This window comes from Bidens hawaiensis, unplaced genomic scaffold (genome assembly GCF_021521415.1).
Source record: "Bidens hawaiensis isolate Kalapana, Puna unplaced genomic scaffold, B.hawaiensis_p1.1 tig00004618_1, whole genome shotgun sequence".
Taxonomy (NCBI): Eukaryota; Viridiplantae; Streptophyta; class Magnoliopsida; order Asterales; family Asteraceae; genus Bidens; species Bidens hawaiensis.
In genome coordinates this window covers 1032298-1044630 of record NW_027491282.1, presented here as the reverse complement: position 1 = coordinate 1044630, position 12333 = coordinate 1032298, and the positions used below count along the sequence as shown (strand labels likewise).

Here is a 12333-nt window from a genome sequence, read left to right as displayed (position 1 = left end):
AATAGTAAGTAATTGTCGGTGGTGGTGGGCTAGATAGATATACCAATCCTTGTTTTTACTATTTTATCCTCTCTTTTGTTTTTTTATAAAGGGCTTTATTCCAACGGACTATGTTGTTTTAACCGGGCTCACACTGCTTCAAAGTTTGGCTTGGCATTCATTGGGTAACCATACCGCTAGTTGTCACTTGACAGTCGTTGTACCACCATAAAAGCATAACTCTCTTCGATGGGACGAAAACCCAGGAGGGATCGAGATTCGAACTGACAACCTTACACAAGCCCTAGCTCAAATCTTTAATTGTCGTAATACACCCAAAGTAACATAAGTATAGATCGAACTTGGGCCGCTATTGAAAAAAACTCAAACCTTCCTACAAGTAGGTCACAATAAATTGTATTTTTAACTATAACTTAGCTATTATTATTTATTTATTTAATATGAATAAAATACAGGTTTGGTGCCGCAAGATTCCTCGTTGGCCAAGTGGCGGTCAACGATTGAGCCATGTCAAATGTAATTGAAACCGACGGAATTCGCATCGACTCACTTTCGCAACGCACGAGACCGACAAGACTTACCAACGCTCGAGTTTTACCGGCTTATTTTGTTTTAGTTCAACTAATGTGCATACGAGTGTTGCCACTGGTACATGCGTTAACAAATTAACTTTTTCTATATATATACTATTGGTGTCTTAACGAATTTAACCTATGTTATTTTTGGTTTAAAATTATTTTATGTTTTTTTTAGGGTTTTTATGTTACTTTCCTTGACGGGTTGAATTCGTGTCGGTTCTCCACCTCAAATCGCCTTGCAATACATGCCCTTACAAGGGCCTTCCTCCTTTCAAGCTAGGTCAGAAGGAATGTTAGGGTGTAAATGATCCAAGTCGTTCGTGAGATACTCGAGATCGGCTCGCTAAAAGCTTAAATCGGGACACGCTTAAACGGACTCAAGCCTAAAAATAAGTTTTTTTAATTAATAAACGAGCCCAAATTTCACTTACTTAGCTCGAGTGGGCTCCTAAGCCTTGCGAGCCTATTATTTGTAAGTTTTTTATTTGATATGTTAGATATGTATTTTGTTATTATTATCATATATAAAGTTATGATAATAATTAAATAATATATATTATGTTATATATAATATATATAACTTATTTATAATTTATCTAATAAAAATAATAAACGAGCAAAGTTCGAGCTTAAAAAAACTACAAATGAGCTGAGCTTGAAGTCTTGTAAGTTAACAAGCTGAAATCAGGCTTGCTTACACAATGTGCCCAACACTCCAAACCTCTTTTAAGATTCAAAAGCAATCACTCATTGTGTTCTCGAGTCTCATCTAAGTAGAAAAGGAGAATTAGAACAGGAAAGAAAGCTATAAGAAGGAAAATGTGTGATTATATTTTGTGTTCCTGAGTTTAATGAAGATGAAAAGAAAAGAAAATCCAAATTTTTATTTATACCCTTTAAGTAAACTATGATAAGAAGTTAGATATGAGGGTAAATTAGTAATTGATAAGAGTTAAAATTATACCAAAAATATTTTCTCTTCTAATCTCTGCAATTTGAGAGGTCAAATATATGCTCCCATTTTCCAGGATTTTCCCCTCATTTCCCTTCCCCTCCCATTCTTAAAAAATTATCTGGAACGTGGTTTTTTGTTTTTTTATCTTTTCCTCTCTTTTTCTTTCCTTTTCTTTGTGAAATGAGACTAGGGAACACATGTAATATTATTTTGAATTTTAACCCGTACTAAACCACTGGCCGACTCATACATTTTTTACCAATAATAAGTCAATCGGTCCCTCTTATTCTTGCTGCTGCTGACATTTGAAGACCAAAAGAAAGAAGACAATACTCAAGATCACGAGTTTTACCGAAGATTTTGATCAACGCTTTGTGTGGAAATGGAATACTTGTAGAAGCAAATAAAGTAATTCGTTGAGCGTAGTTCATCATCTATATATACATTTCACATTTAGCAAAAGGTGAATTAGTTATAATGTAGAGCTACTTCTATACAACTAATATATAACTTACAACTTCAACGACTCTTTTGCGACGTTGGCGATTGTTTTCTCAAGAAGCAAATTGATTTCATGTTGTTTTGAATCATCATAACATGTATCCACTAACTCGGTGAGTTCCTTGTATTTGGAATCATATACCTTTCGAACAATGAAACCTGGTTGATGTTTAGCACGCGGGATCTCCTTGTTTGGTGGAATAAAGTTAACGCGACACTTGTGCATAACCGCGCTAGCGGGGAACTCAGTCTTATCAAAGCTATAGAAAAGTTCTCTCGACTCACTCGAATCCCACTTTTCACCATTTTCGTTTACTGCTACCTCGAGTCGGTAAAACCTTTGTCCGGTCACTGTAATCCTCCCATCTCGTGTCGCACAAATATCCTGTTTACATAAGCGAACATGAAAATGTTATGGCCCAAATATGAGAACCCAACCCAAAAGACTAGTCTGGTGAGCGAGAGAGTTCATTAGCTTTTCTTTCTTCTCCAACCACAATCACTTTTAAAATATTAAAAAATTTATACAGGGTGAACAATGTAAACCCAAATTTAACTTTCTCATATAACATTTTCTCTATCCTCTATTCACAACCACTCATGATCATACTATATCATTTACAAACTCACATATTTATAGTGAACGGGTTGAAAATGCTCTAAACCCACATATGTTGCACATACAACCGACGCGAAACAAGTTTCATACTCCGTATCATAAAATGAGTCCAATATAATAATAAATGTAAAATTAAAATGAAGCACCAATTTTTTCTAATGAAAGGAAAATTATCACAAATTGTAACCACCATGTAACTTTAAAATAGAACAGGGAAACATAAATAGAAAAACTACAACAAACCATACTAGAATGGTTATCTTGTACTGTTTTAACTTATGTATTGGTCAATTTAATTACTACTAATTACACATTTGTGATGTGATCGGTTTTATTGTTTGTTTATGTCATTGAATGTATAGTTATATTTACTTCGTAACTTTGAACATATTGGGGTTGTTTGGCAATCTTCTGATAAGTCATTAAGATGCTTGACTAATTAAGAGGTAACTTCTGAACCGTCCACATGTTTTTTAAACTTAATCATTAAAAGATATCTTTTAAGCGAATCAAACACACTCTACCTCTCGCTGATTCAGAGGATGTCTCTTTTAGAAACTAACAAACAACCATAAGTTTTGGATTCAGAGGTAGTCTCTTAATAAAATTGATTCAGAGGTAGTCTCTTAATAAAATCGTTAAAATGCCTTAACGTACATTACGTACGCGGATCTATTTTTTCACGAATCGATTCATGAAATCACATTCAAACATCTCGGAATCGTTAATACATATCCAATCAATCATTGGTTCACCGAAAAAAACAGTTTTGGATGGTTAATCAATTTTTCAATTTTTTTCACAAAAGCTGTTTTTGAGCGTTTAAGTTTTTGTGAGCGTTTTAGGTTTTCGCCTTTGAGCGTCTCGCGTACCTACCGTACGTTAAGACATTTACGTACAGTAACTGCACCCATAAAAATATATATATATAAAAACAAAATTTCCCAATATAAAAGCCTAAAAATGTTCACGTGCTTGTTAAAAAAACAAGTAAATAATGACCGGCTACCGTTGAAGTAACCAATAATTGTTAATGTAGTTAATAATGTTAGAACATTCATATTAAAATCTCTATATCTTCCGACCTTATAATTTAACAAAAAGGTTAATATTTCATTAACTTTAGTGTTTTATCAAATTCTCTCTGCGTATGAATTACTATACCCTTCACTTCATATACTTATATAAATTAATCAACATAAAAATGTGAAATACCTTGATGATAGCCACTGAGGGCTTCATGTTCACGTAAGGATCATCAGGTACTACAAGAATAGTATCCTCCTGCACAAACATGTAAGGATCATCAGGTACTACAAGAATAGTATCCTCTGCACGTCCGACGATCAAACTAAGAGATTGAATAATTTAAAAGAATATTGTTCAACTTCTATTTATTTTTTTATATATATGAAAGTGATTGTGAGTGGAAAAAAAAGTAATTATAAAGATGTAAAAATAATATTTATTTAATTGTATATGAGAGAGAAAAATATAGTGTTTTTTAGTGTAATTATAAAGATAAAAATAAAAAAAACGGTCAAAAATGCTTACAAGTTCACATTGGAGTCTATACATCTCTATAATTTAATTAAAGAACACATTTTTCTTTGACGTTTTGTTTACTTTTCACAAACCCCCAACAGCCAACGCGTCATATCTATCTATATCATGCTCATAACCATTTATTTTATTATTCTTGTTTTTTATGCACTCATAAGAGCATTCAAATCAGCTCTTATAAAAATTTTGTGAGAAAATCTTTAAAAATTTTTAGAGAATGATGAGTGGTTATAAGGAGAGAAGAGAGAAAATTTAAAGAAATAGATAAATTTTGAATAAATTTGGAGGATGTTGTTGATCCTCAATTTATTTTTTAATATATTTGAAAGTGGTTGTGAGTAGGGAGAGAGAAAAGATAATGATAAAAATTTAAAAAAGTATTATTTAATTGTATATGAGAGAGAAAATGTAGTATTTTTTAATGTAATTATAGAAATAGAGAAGGTAATTTGAATGCTCTAATAGGTTATAGAGAATTGAGCCTTAAAATTGAAATATAGATGTATTATTTAGTTTTCAATAAACTTCTTTATTAGGTTATAGAGATAGAGATTTCAATGTAGTGTTGTTAGTGTTACAGTTGTTTCATCTATTTTTACTTTATGCCATATAGAATGCTCATTATCTTAGTGAACTATTTCAGAATGGAACGTCAACCATTCATAATAATTTTGACGTTTCAGGCATGATTCATTCTAGAACACCATCTAAGATGAAACCCAATATTATGAGGAAACCCCCGTTCAATCAGGTTTCAAATGAAACCTAAGACTATAAAGATCTCAAGCCTCAATCACGTCCCCATGCCCTTAGATTAGAAGACCAATTACATAAAAGCTCGTGAATGCTCTTTTTATCATCGTTTTCAGAACTACCCTCAATACCCGAGTAAGCCTTCGACAGGATATCACTTATCCATACTAATTTTGGCACTCCAGCCTGACTCACCCATGAACACCGTCAAAGAGAAAACCCACCATTGTAAGATCGAAAACCCTTTGAATCAGATTTCGAACCTAAAACCCTCTCAAACATTAACCATCACCCCCGATACCTTCTTTCCATGAATTCAATTGTGAGCATCCATTTTAGAAAGTGTTCTACGATTGTAAATCAACATTGGTGGATCTAGATGTAAAGGTTTTTGTAGTTTATGAGATTTGAATCAAAAACATTTTAAGTGTTTAAAAGATGTTAATAGACAACCAACTCCGAACATGTCAAATAGTTAAGTGGTTTTATTGCTTTTTACTTAATTAAACTATTTTCAAAATTTTAAATGACCTTTTGTTATTCTTTTCTTATTAGTCTAATAACTCGTGAAGCGCAGGGTCTCCTACTAGTTTTTTTAAAAAAAAGTAGCATGACTTACGAGAAGGTAACAAACGCCACGCGCTTCGAAACCATTGAAATGGAATATTTTTGATCCTCCAACGCATGAAACTTTAACTGCATTTCCAATCGGCTTTACGCTGTTTCCAACTTCATCTTCTTCTTCTTCATCGTCTTCGTATTCCGTCAAGCCGACCCGCAAAGGTGTTGGTGGTGGTGGAGAGCCGGAACAGTGGCCGGAGGGAATAGAGGGAGAGTCACCATCGGTAATCTCCGCCATGGCTAGGGCCAGTGTGGCAGTGGGCAGGGTCTGATTGTGCCTGTAACCTGCAATATATGGAGGGTGGTGGGCTAGATATACTACTACTTGGTTTTACTATTTTACCCTTCTCTCTATCAATATTTATTTATTGTTTTGCGTTCACACATTTCAATTTGGATTTACTCGTTCTGTTACTCCTACTCTTTTCAGACTATGTTATTTTAACTGACACCATGCTGGATATAGAGTTTGGTTTGGGCGCGTGTTTCCCTAGATACCATACTGTCGCATGACACTTGACAGTCATTGTACCATCACAAGAGCACGACTCTCTAAGATGAGATGAAAACCCCGATGAACTCGAAATTCGAACTGATAGCCTAGCAAAGTCTAACTCAAATCTTTAATTGTCAATATCCACTTCCGACGTGACACAAGTGAAAATCGAACTTAAATCTTCACTGAAGAATCCATCTGGCCCACAAGTGGGGATGTGACTTTAGTATACTTGTATTTTCTAAACTTAATAATTGTGTGTATTTAATTGAATTTTTTTAAATAAATCTATATTAGTACTTTAGGTAAGAGTATATTTTTTTTAAATTATCATTTATTTGCTTAAATAATTTTTTTAATTAAAATAAGTCTAAAAATAGATTATTGATTGAGTGGAAAATGAGAGAGTAAATGTAAAATTAGAGGGTAATGAGTTGATATTTTTTTTTTTATTTTTTTTTATCCGGGAGTTGAACCCAAGATCTTATTCTTTTTAATCTAGATGTTTAAAAATTTTACCTCCGTTAATGGACATCACTTACTTGACAACTTTATTTTTACTAAATACAAATATGAGAATTTTAAATGAAAGTTTTATACCCTTGTGAAACATGTTACTCCCCCGTCAATTGAACAATATCTTTTATCTTTTTATCTTTTTTTTTTTAATTTAATCGGAAAAAATTTGAAGTTTTTTAACTATTTTGAAAAAAAATGTTTTCTTTAACTTCTGTTTATCCATTTTTATTTCTTTTTCTAATTTGGTTCTTACGTATCTTTGTAACAATTTTTTAAATATTTTATATTAAATGATTTGATGTAACACAACTTTATAAGAGTTATTTAACATGACATAATATTCTTTGAAATTATTTTTGATATGTATATAAATATTTTATACAACACAAGCTTATGTAAAAATTAAATTTGATCTTACAATAAATTATAGGATTATTGGATTAAAATAATTCTATCTGAGTTATTTCCTTCTGACAGTCCCACATTTTTCATGTTTTTTGTTTTATGATCCCCTGTTAAAAATAATTAAATGGGTTAACTTTTTACTGATGTGGCTATATGAGTTGTCATTTAAAAATCCAACGTGGTTTTTTATTATTATCTAAAATTAAGTTTTTTATATGCTTGAATCCTTATTAAGCTTCAACAAACCCATGTCGGAGTAGTTACGGCACCACCTCCGCCGCCGCCACAGCAGAATAACAAACGATCTTATTCATCTTCTTTCGAATATGCACCGGAAAAAAATGGATGAAAGTTATCAGTTTCCCAACCACCAACAGCTCTAGTGGAACCAGCAGCAAGAACCAACTGCGTCGTCAAGATTAAGGAACACCGACGGCGAGATTGTCGAGGTTCAAGGTGGTCACATTGTACAGTCCACCGGAAAAGCAAACCAACTGCAACTCCGGTACCAAGAAACGCAAACCCTAATTCTTCAATTGTGAATTTTGAGTAGAACCCGGAATATTTGGGTTAATTTGAGCAACACCCAGATGATAATATTGTTGATATCAACTGGGTAGTTCTCAGAATTCAAGCTTTTTGCCTCCTTCACTTGATTCCGACACGGTTGCTGATACGATTAAGTCGTTTTTTCCGATGGGTACTTCTTCAAATCCAGCGGCGGAGATGGTGCCGTAGCTAGTCCGGCGGCGGAATTAAGGCTCCAATGGATAATTTGGGAGTTATATGGGTGAGGGATTCCACGTAATTTAGATAATAATAAAATAAACCATTTTGGATTTTTAAATGCCAACTCATATAGCCACATCAGCAAAAAGTTAGCCCCGCTAATTATTTTTAACGAGGGATCATAAAACAAAAAATATGAAAAATGTGGGATTGCCAGAGGAAAATAACTCAGATAGGATTATTATTGGTCAACTCATTAAAAATGAGATTATTTTAATCCAATAATTCTAAATTCTATAAATAATTTATATGACATTAGATTTTATACAAATAATATTCAATGTGACAAAATATTTTATCCAAATTATTCTATATTTCTTTTATATGATATACATATGCATACCAGTGGCATACCAGCCACACACACCACTTACGACTCATATGCATACCAGTGACATACTAGCCACACTCACCACTTACAACTCATGTGCCATATGGTTATATATATCATATGAGAGCATTCCCATTCTTTTTTTAATAATCTTTATCTTCAAAATACATGAAAAAAAAATCACCACATCCTATTCTTTATATATTTTTTTCATATCCATAAATCATATGGTTTATATATATGATTGATTAGTGATTTCTTATATTTACCAACTCAATATTCGTCCCATATTTTTTTTTGAATAAAAGACAAATATAATTGCAAAAAATGATTAAAAATGTATTATTTAATTGAATAGCGATAATGATATGTGGAAGTTTTCTAAAAAATGAACAAAATTTAAGGTTAAAGTTAAATTTTAGCTAAATTATATAAATAAGAATAGAATGTGAATGCTATGAAGAGGTTATGTGTGGTCATATGACTATGATAGTAGCTAATCATACAAGAAAAAATGTGTATAAAATTGTATGAGTTGGTATTCTTACAAATTATACAAGTCAAATGATGTGTTACACTGATACGGAAACATATTATGTAATAACAAACTGCACTAACAAAGGCCATATTACCCATATGACCTTTTTTTTAAAAACCATTTATATGGTATGAGGATTGGTGTAATACAAAGAAAAAAAATAAAATATACAAGATATTTGCCCTTGACATGTGACCCAACTGTGTTGGTATATGAGTCAAAATCTTTCAAGAACAATATACAATATCCTGTATTCAAACAAAAGTACAACACCATAATTAGTCTCGTGGGCAAGTGATTTAACACAAAGTGTACACCTTTTAATATAAAATTATCTTTTTATTTTGGTAAAACTCCATGCAAATTCGTTGTATTCGGTACTTATTTGAGTTATTTATGAATTTGCAGATCCGAGCGCCCGCCCGCCCGACGAAGAAACGATGAAAAGATGACGTTTTCGGACAAAAATCAAGAATCTGTCAAAAGTGCATGACCATGCAGAGTGCAGGTGCATGACCATGCTAAGGAAGTGTATGGCCATGCTGAGCAACTGCACCATCATGCACTTTATGGATATGATGGTGCACCTTTATCGAAACCCGTGCACATCTGATACCGTGCCAAAGTGCATGACCATGCTAGGAAAGTGCATGACCATGCTCTGAAACGGCACCATGATGCGCCTTATGTGCATGACGGTGCCACTTTATTGGAACCCGTGCACATCTACTATCGTGCCAAAAGTGAAACTGCACCATCATGCACTTTTTGTGCACCATCATGCACTTCCGAGGGCACGAGCCCGTGCACTATCCGATGACGAGGACAAGACACATTAATTTTGAAAGTGCACTAGCTAGTGCCGGAAATGCACGACCATGCACTTTTTGTGCATGACCATGCACTATTTTTGGAACCTGCAACTCTGAGCGTCGAAAGTGAATGTTTGACTTACCCAAAATAGTGCATGACCATGCACTTTTTGTGCATGACCGTGCACTTTGTCCAGAAGCTTATAAACACTTATTTTCACTTCATTTTGGTGTGTGGAGTCTTGGGGATTCTCTCCCAACCAAGTGCAACAATTTTTGGGGATTCTTGGAGGCTTCCACCAACACAAGATTCATCATTCCATCCTTCAATCCTTGTTTGATCTTAGTTTGCATTCCTTTGTTCTTGAACATGTTTTGTAAGCTTATTTATAGTTTGATTGTAGTTGTATTAAGCCTTATGGGCTAGCTACTTTTGCTATCTAGACAATGTTGAAGCTTTTGCTAATGTGATATATTATCTACGCATGATTTTGATAAATTGGTGTTATTTCAAGAATATGGTTGAGTTTAAGTTGATATTGATGGTGTGCATGCTTGTTATGTTACATAACCTTGTTAGTTTTGCAAATGTTTAGGCATTCATGTTGAAAAACTATGTTCTTGATGTTTGTTTGTAAACTTTGAATGTTCATCTTTCCTTTGTTTACATTATTAAGTTAGGAATGACTAGTAAAAATTAACTTGGTTATATAATTATTGATGAGTATGAAACCCTACACTTAATATTGGAAAATTGATGAGTGTTGTTATGATTCTTGACTTGGTGATGACTTGCTAGTTAAAGTTTCATAAGTTTATATTAATTTCATTAATTTGGCTACTTTAGTGTAATCTTAGGTGGTTAGAATGTTGTTCATGCTAGCTTTCCTTTGATTATGAGACTTTGTTGTTTTGACAAACAAGTTAGTCTATGTTTATCTCTTGATTGAAAACCCATCATGATGATGATTTGCTAGTATTAGGTTGCTTTATTAAAATCTAGTATTTATGTTTAGATTCATGATGTTTTGTTATATCATTGCTATTTTGTCATGTTAGTAGAGTGGATTCTTGTCTATGTAGTTTGTTGGATTGATTGTTTTTCTTGTATTTTTACTTGCTTTGTTTCATTGTATGCTAGTTTAATTAGTTAAATATTCAAATCAAGATTTATTTGTTCGGTTGATCATTTACAAAGATTTAGTACTAGAAAGTTGCCGTGTCTATGGATTGATACTCGGTTCTTACCGACACTTTATTACAAACGATAGGTACACTTGCCTTTCGTGTGTGGTTTAGTTGTAGGTGAAAACATATTTTAAAACCCGATTTGTGTGGAACTTTTACTTAAATATTTATATATATATTCACACACGTCAGCAAGCTAAGCAGAAAACAAATTTGTAAAATAAACTTGTATCTAGACAACATGTGTTAATTATTGTGTACTTGTTTTAACATTTAAAGTATATTTTATTACAAGTTAAAAATGTGTCTATGAGACGCATCTAGACAACATGTGTTAATTATTGCGTTTCTGGCGATGGTTGGCGTTTTAGGTGATTGATGGTCTTCATCCGACTGCTGCCTAATTGTTCTTCTCGACCTTAGCTTCAATAGTTGCTCGATTCGCCTTAGCCTCAACCCTTTAACTGGTTTAGGGCTTCTCATTTTCTTTAGGCTTTTTTTTCACTAAAGGGTATATGAACTTTTTAAGAATAGTTATCTAATGGGTTAGAGAAAGATTATTGAGAAATAAATGTTTAGTTTTGAGAATTAAACAAATAAATATTGAAAATCACATCCATCAACTTCTTAATTGCATAATAAATTGTGAATTTATATCAATTATTTTGTAAGGTTATTGGTGCACCCATGGGAGAGAGAAAACAAAAATAAAGTAAAGGAGTTTAAAGGGTGGTGAGAGAGAATGGAAGGTGTGGAAGAGCATTAAAGACTTTTCATTTAGGTTAAGGGTAGTGGGGTTTGTTGAGTCCCAAATGATCCAATATATTTGCGTTACGTAGGTGTTGATGTGACACATGATCAAGCCCCTTAACCAAGCCCAAAAGGGTGTAGTGGTCTAGACGATCCGGGGCTTGATTGATTTTATTTATTTATTTTTTTTTGTTATACATACAAATATAAAATTAAAATACTTCATTAAAACATAAATAAAAAAGAAAATAAAAAGGAAAAATAAAAAATACATATAAATAACGTTTTTATTTTTGTGTTGCCAATTCTTTCCGAATACCTTTCCGAATATGTTCTTTTTCTTCCTCCATTAGCGCTTGGTCGTATGGCGGTAGGTGGCTAAAGTCTTTGACTAGAAAAACAAAACTCTTGAAACGGTTTCTTTTGTGTCGAGCTTCACCAATCGAGAGGAGGCCACTTGACAATTCCTTAATTTCTTTTTTATAGTCGTTATCGAAAAACAGTTTTTTTTCCCATGATCCCTACTCGGAGGGCGGCTACAACCTTGGTCTTTCAAATGACATTCGGACAAGTTTAGGTCGAAGTCAATCTGATTCTCCGACCCGCTCGAAGAGACGTATGTGCCGGACGCACTAGTTTTTGTACGTTTTGCCCCATCGCCCACGTCCTCCGCACATAGTTCAATCCATTTCGAGCACTTTCTTAACACCTCCCACAAGTAGCCCTCGTCAAACGTCTTCACCACCCCGTACCTCCTCAGCACCTCTTGTTTCCATTCATCACATGTGAATTGGTAAACCGCGAGATCATCGGACCCACTCGGCCGCATTCGGTTAACATTGTGGTTATGTATGTTGGTAGGCAATCCTACATATTTACGAGTATCAGTCCACCGACCCGATATCATATTATCGG

General features: G+C 33.5%; 1 pseudogene; it reads right to left on the bottom strand.

Annotated features, from left to right (window-relative positions):
• Positions 1-2044: 2044 nt before the first annotated feature.
• Positions 2045-5828, bottom strand: LOC143627258 (ASI1-immunoprecipitated protein 3 pseudogene; annotated as a pseudogene).
• Between the last annotated feature and the right edge of the window lie 6505 nt (positions 5829-12333).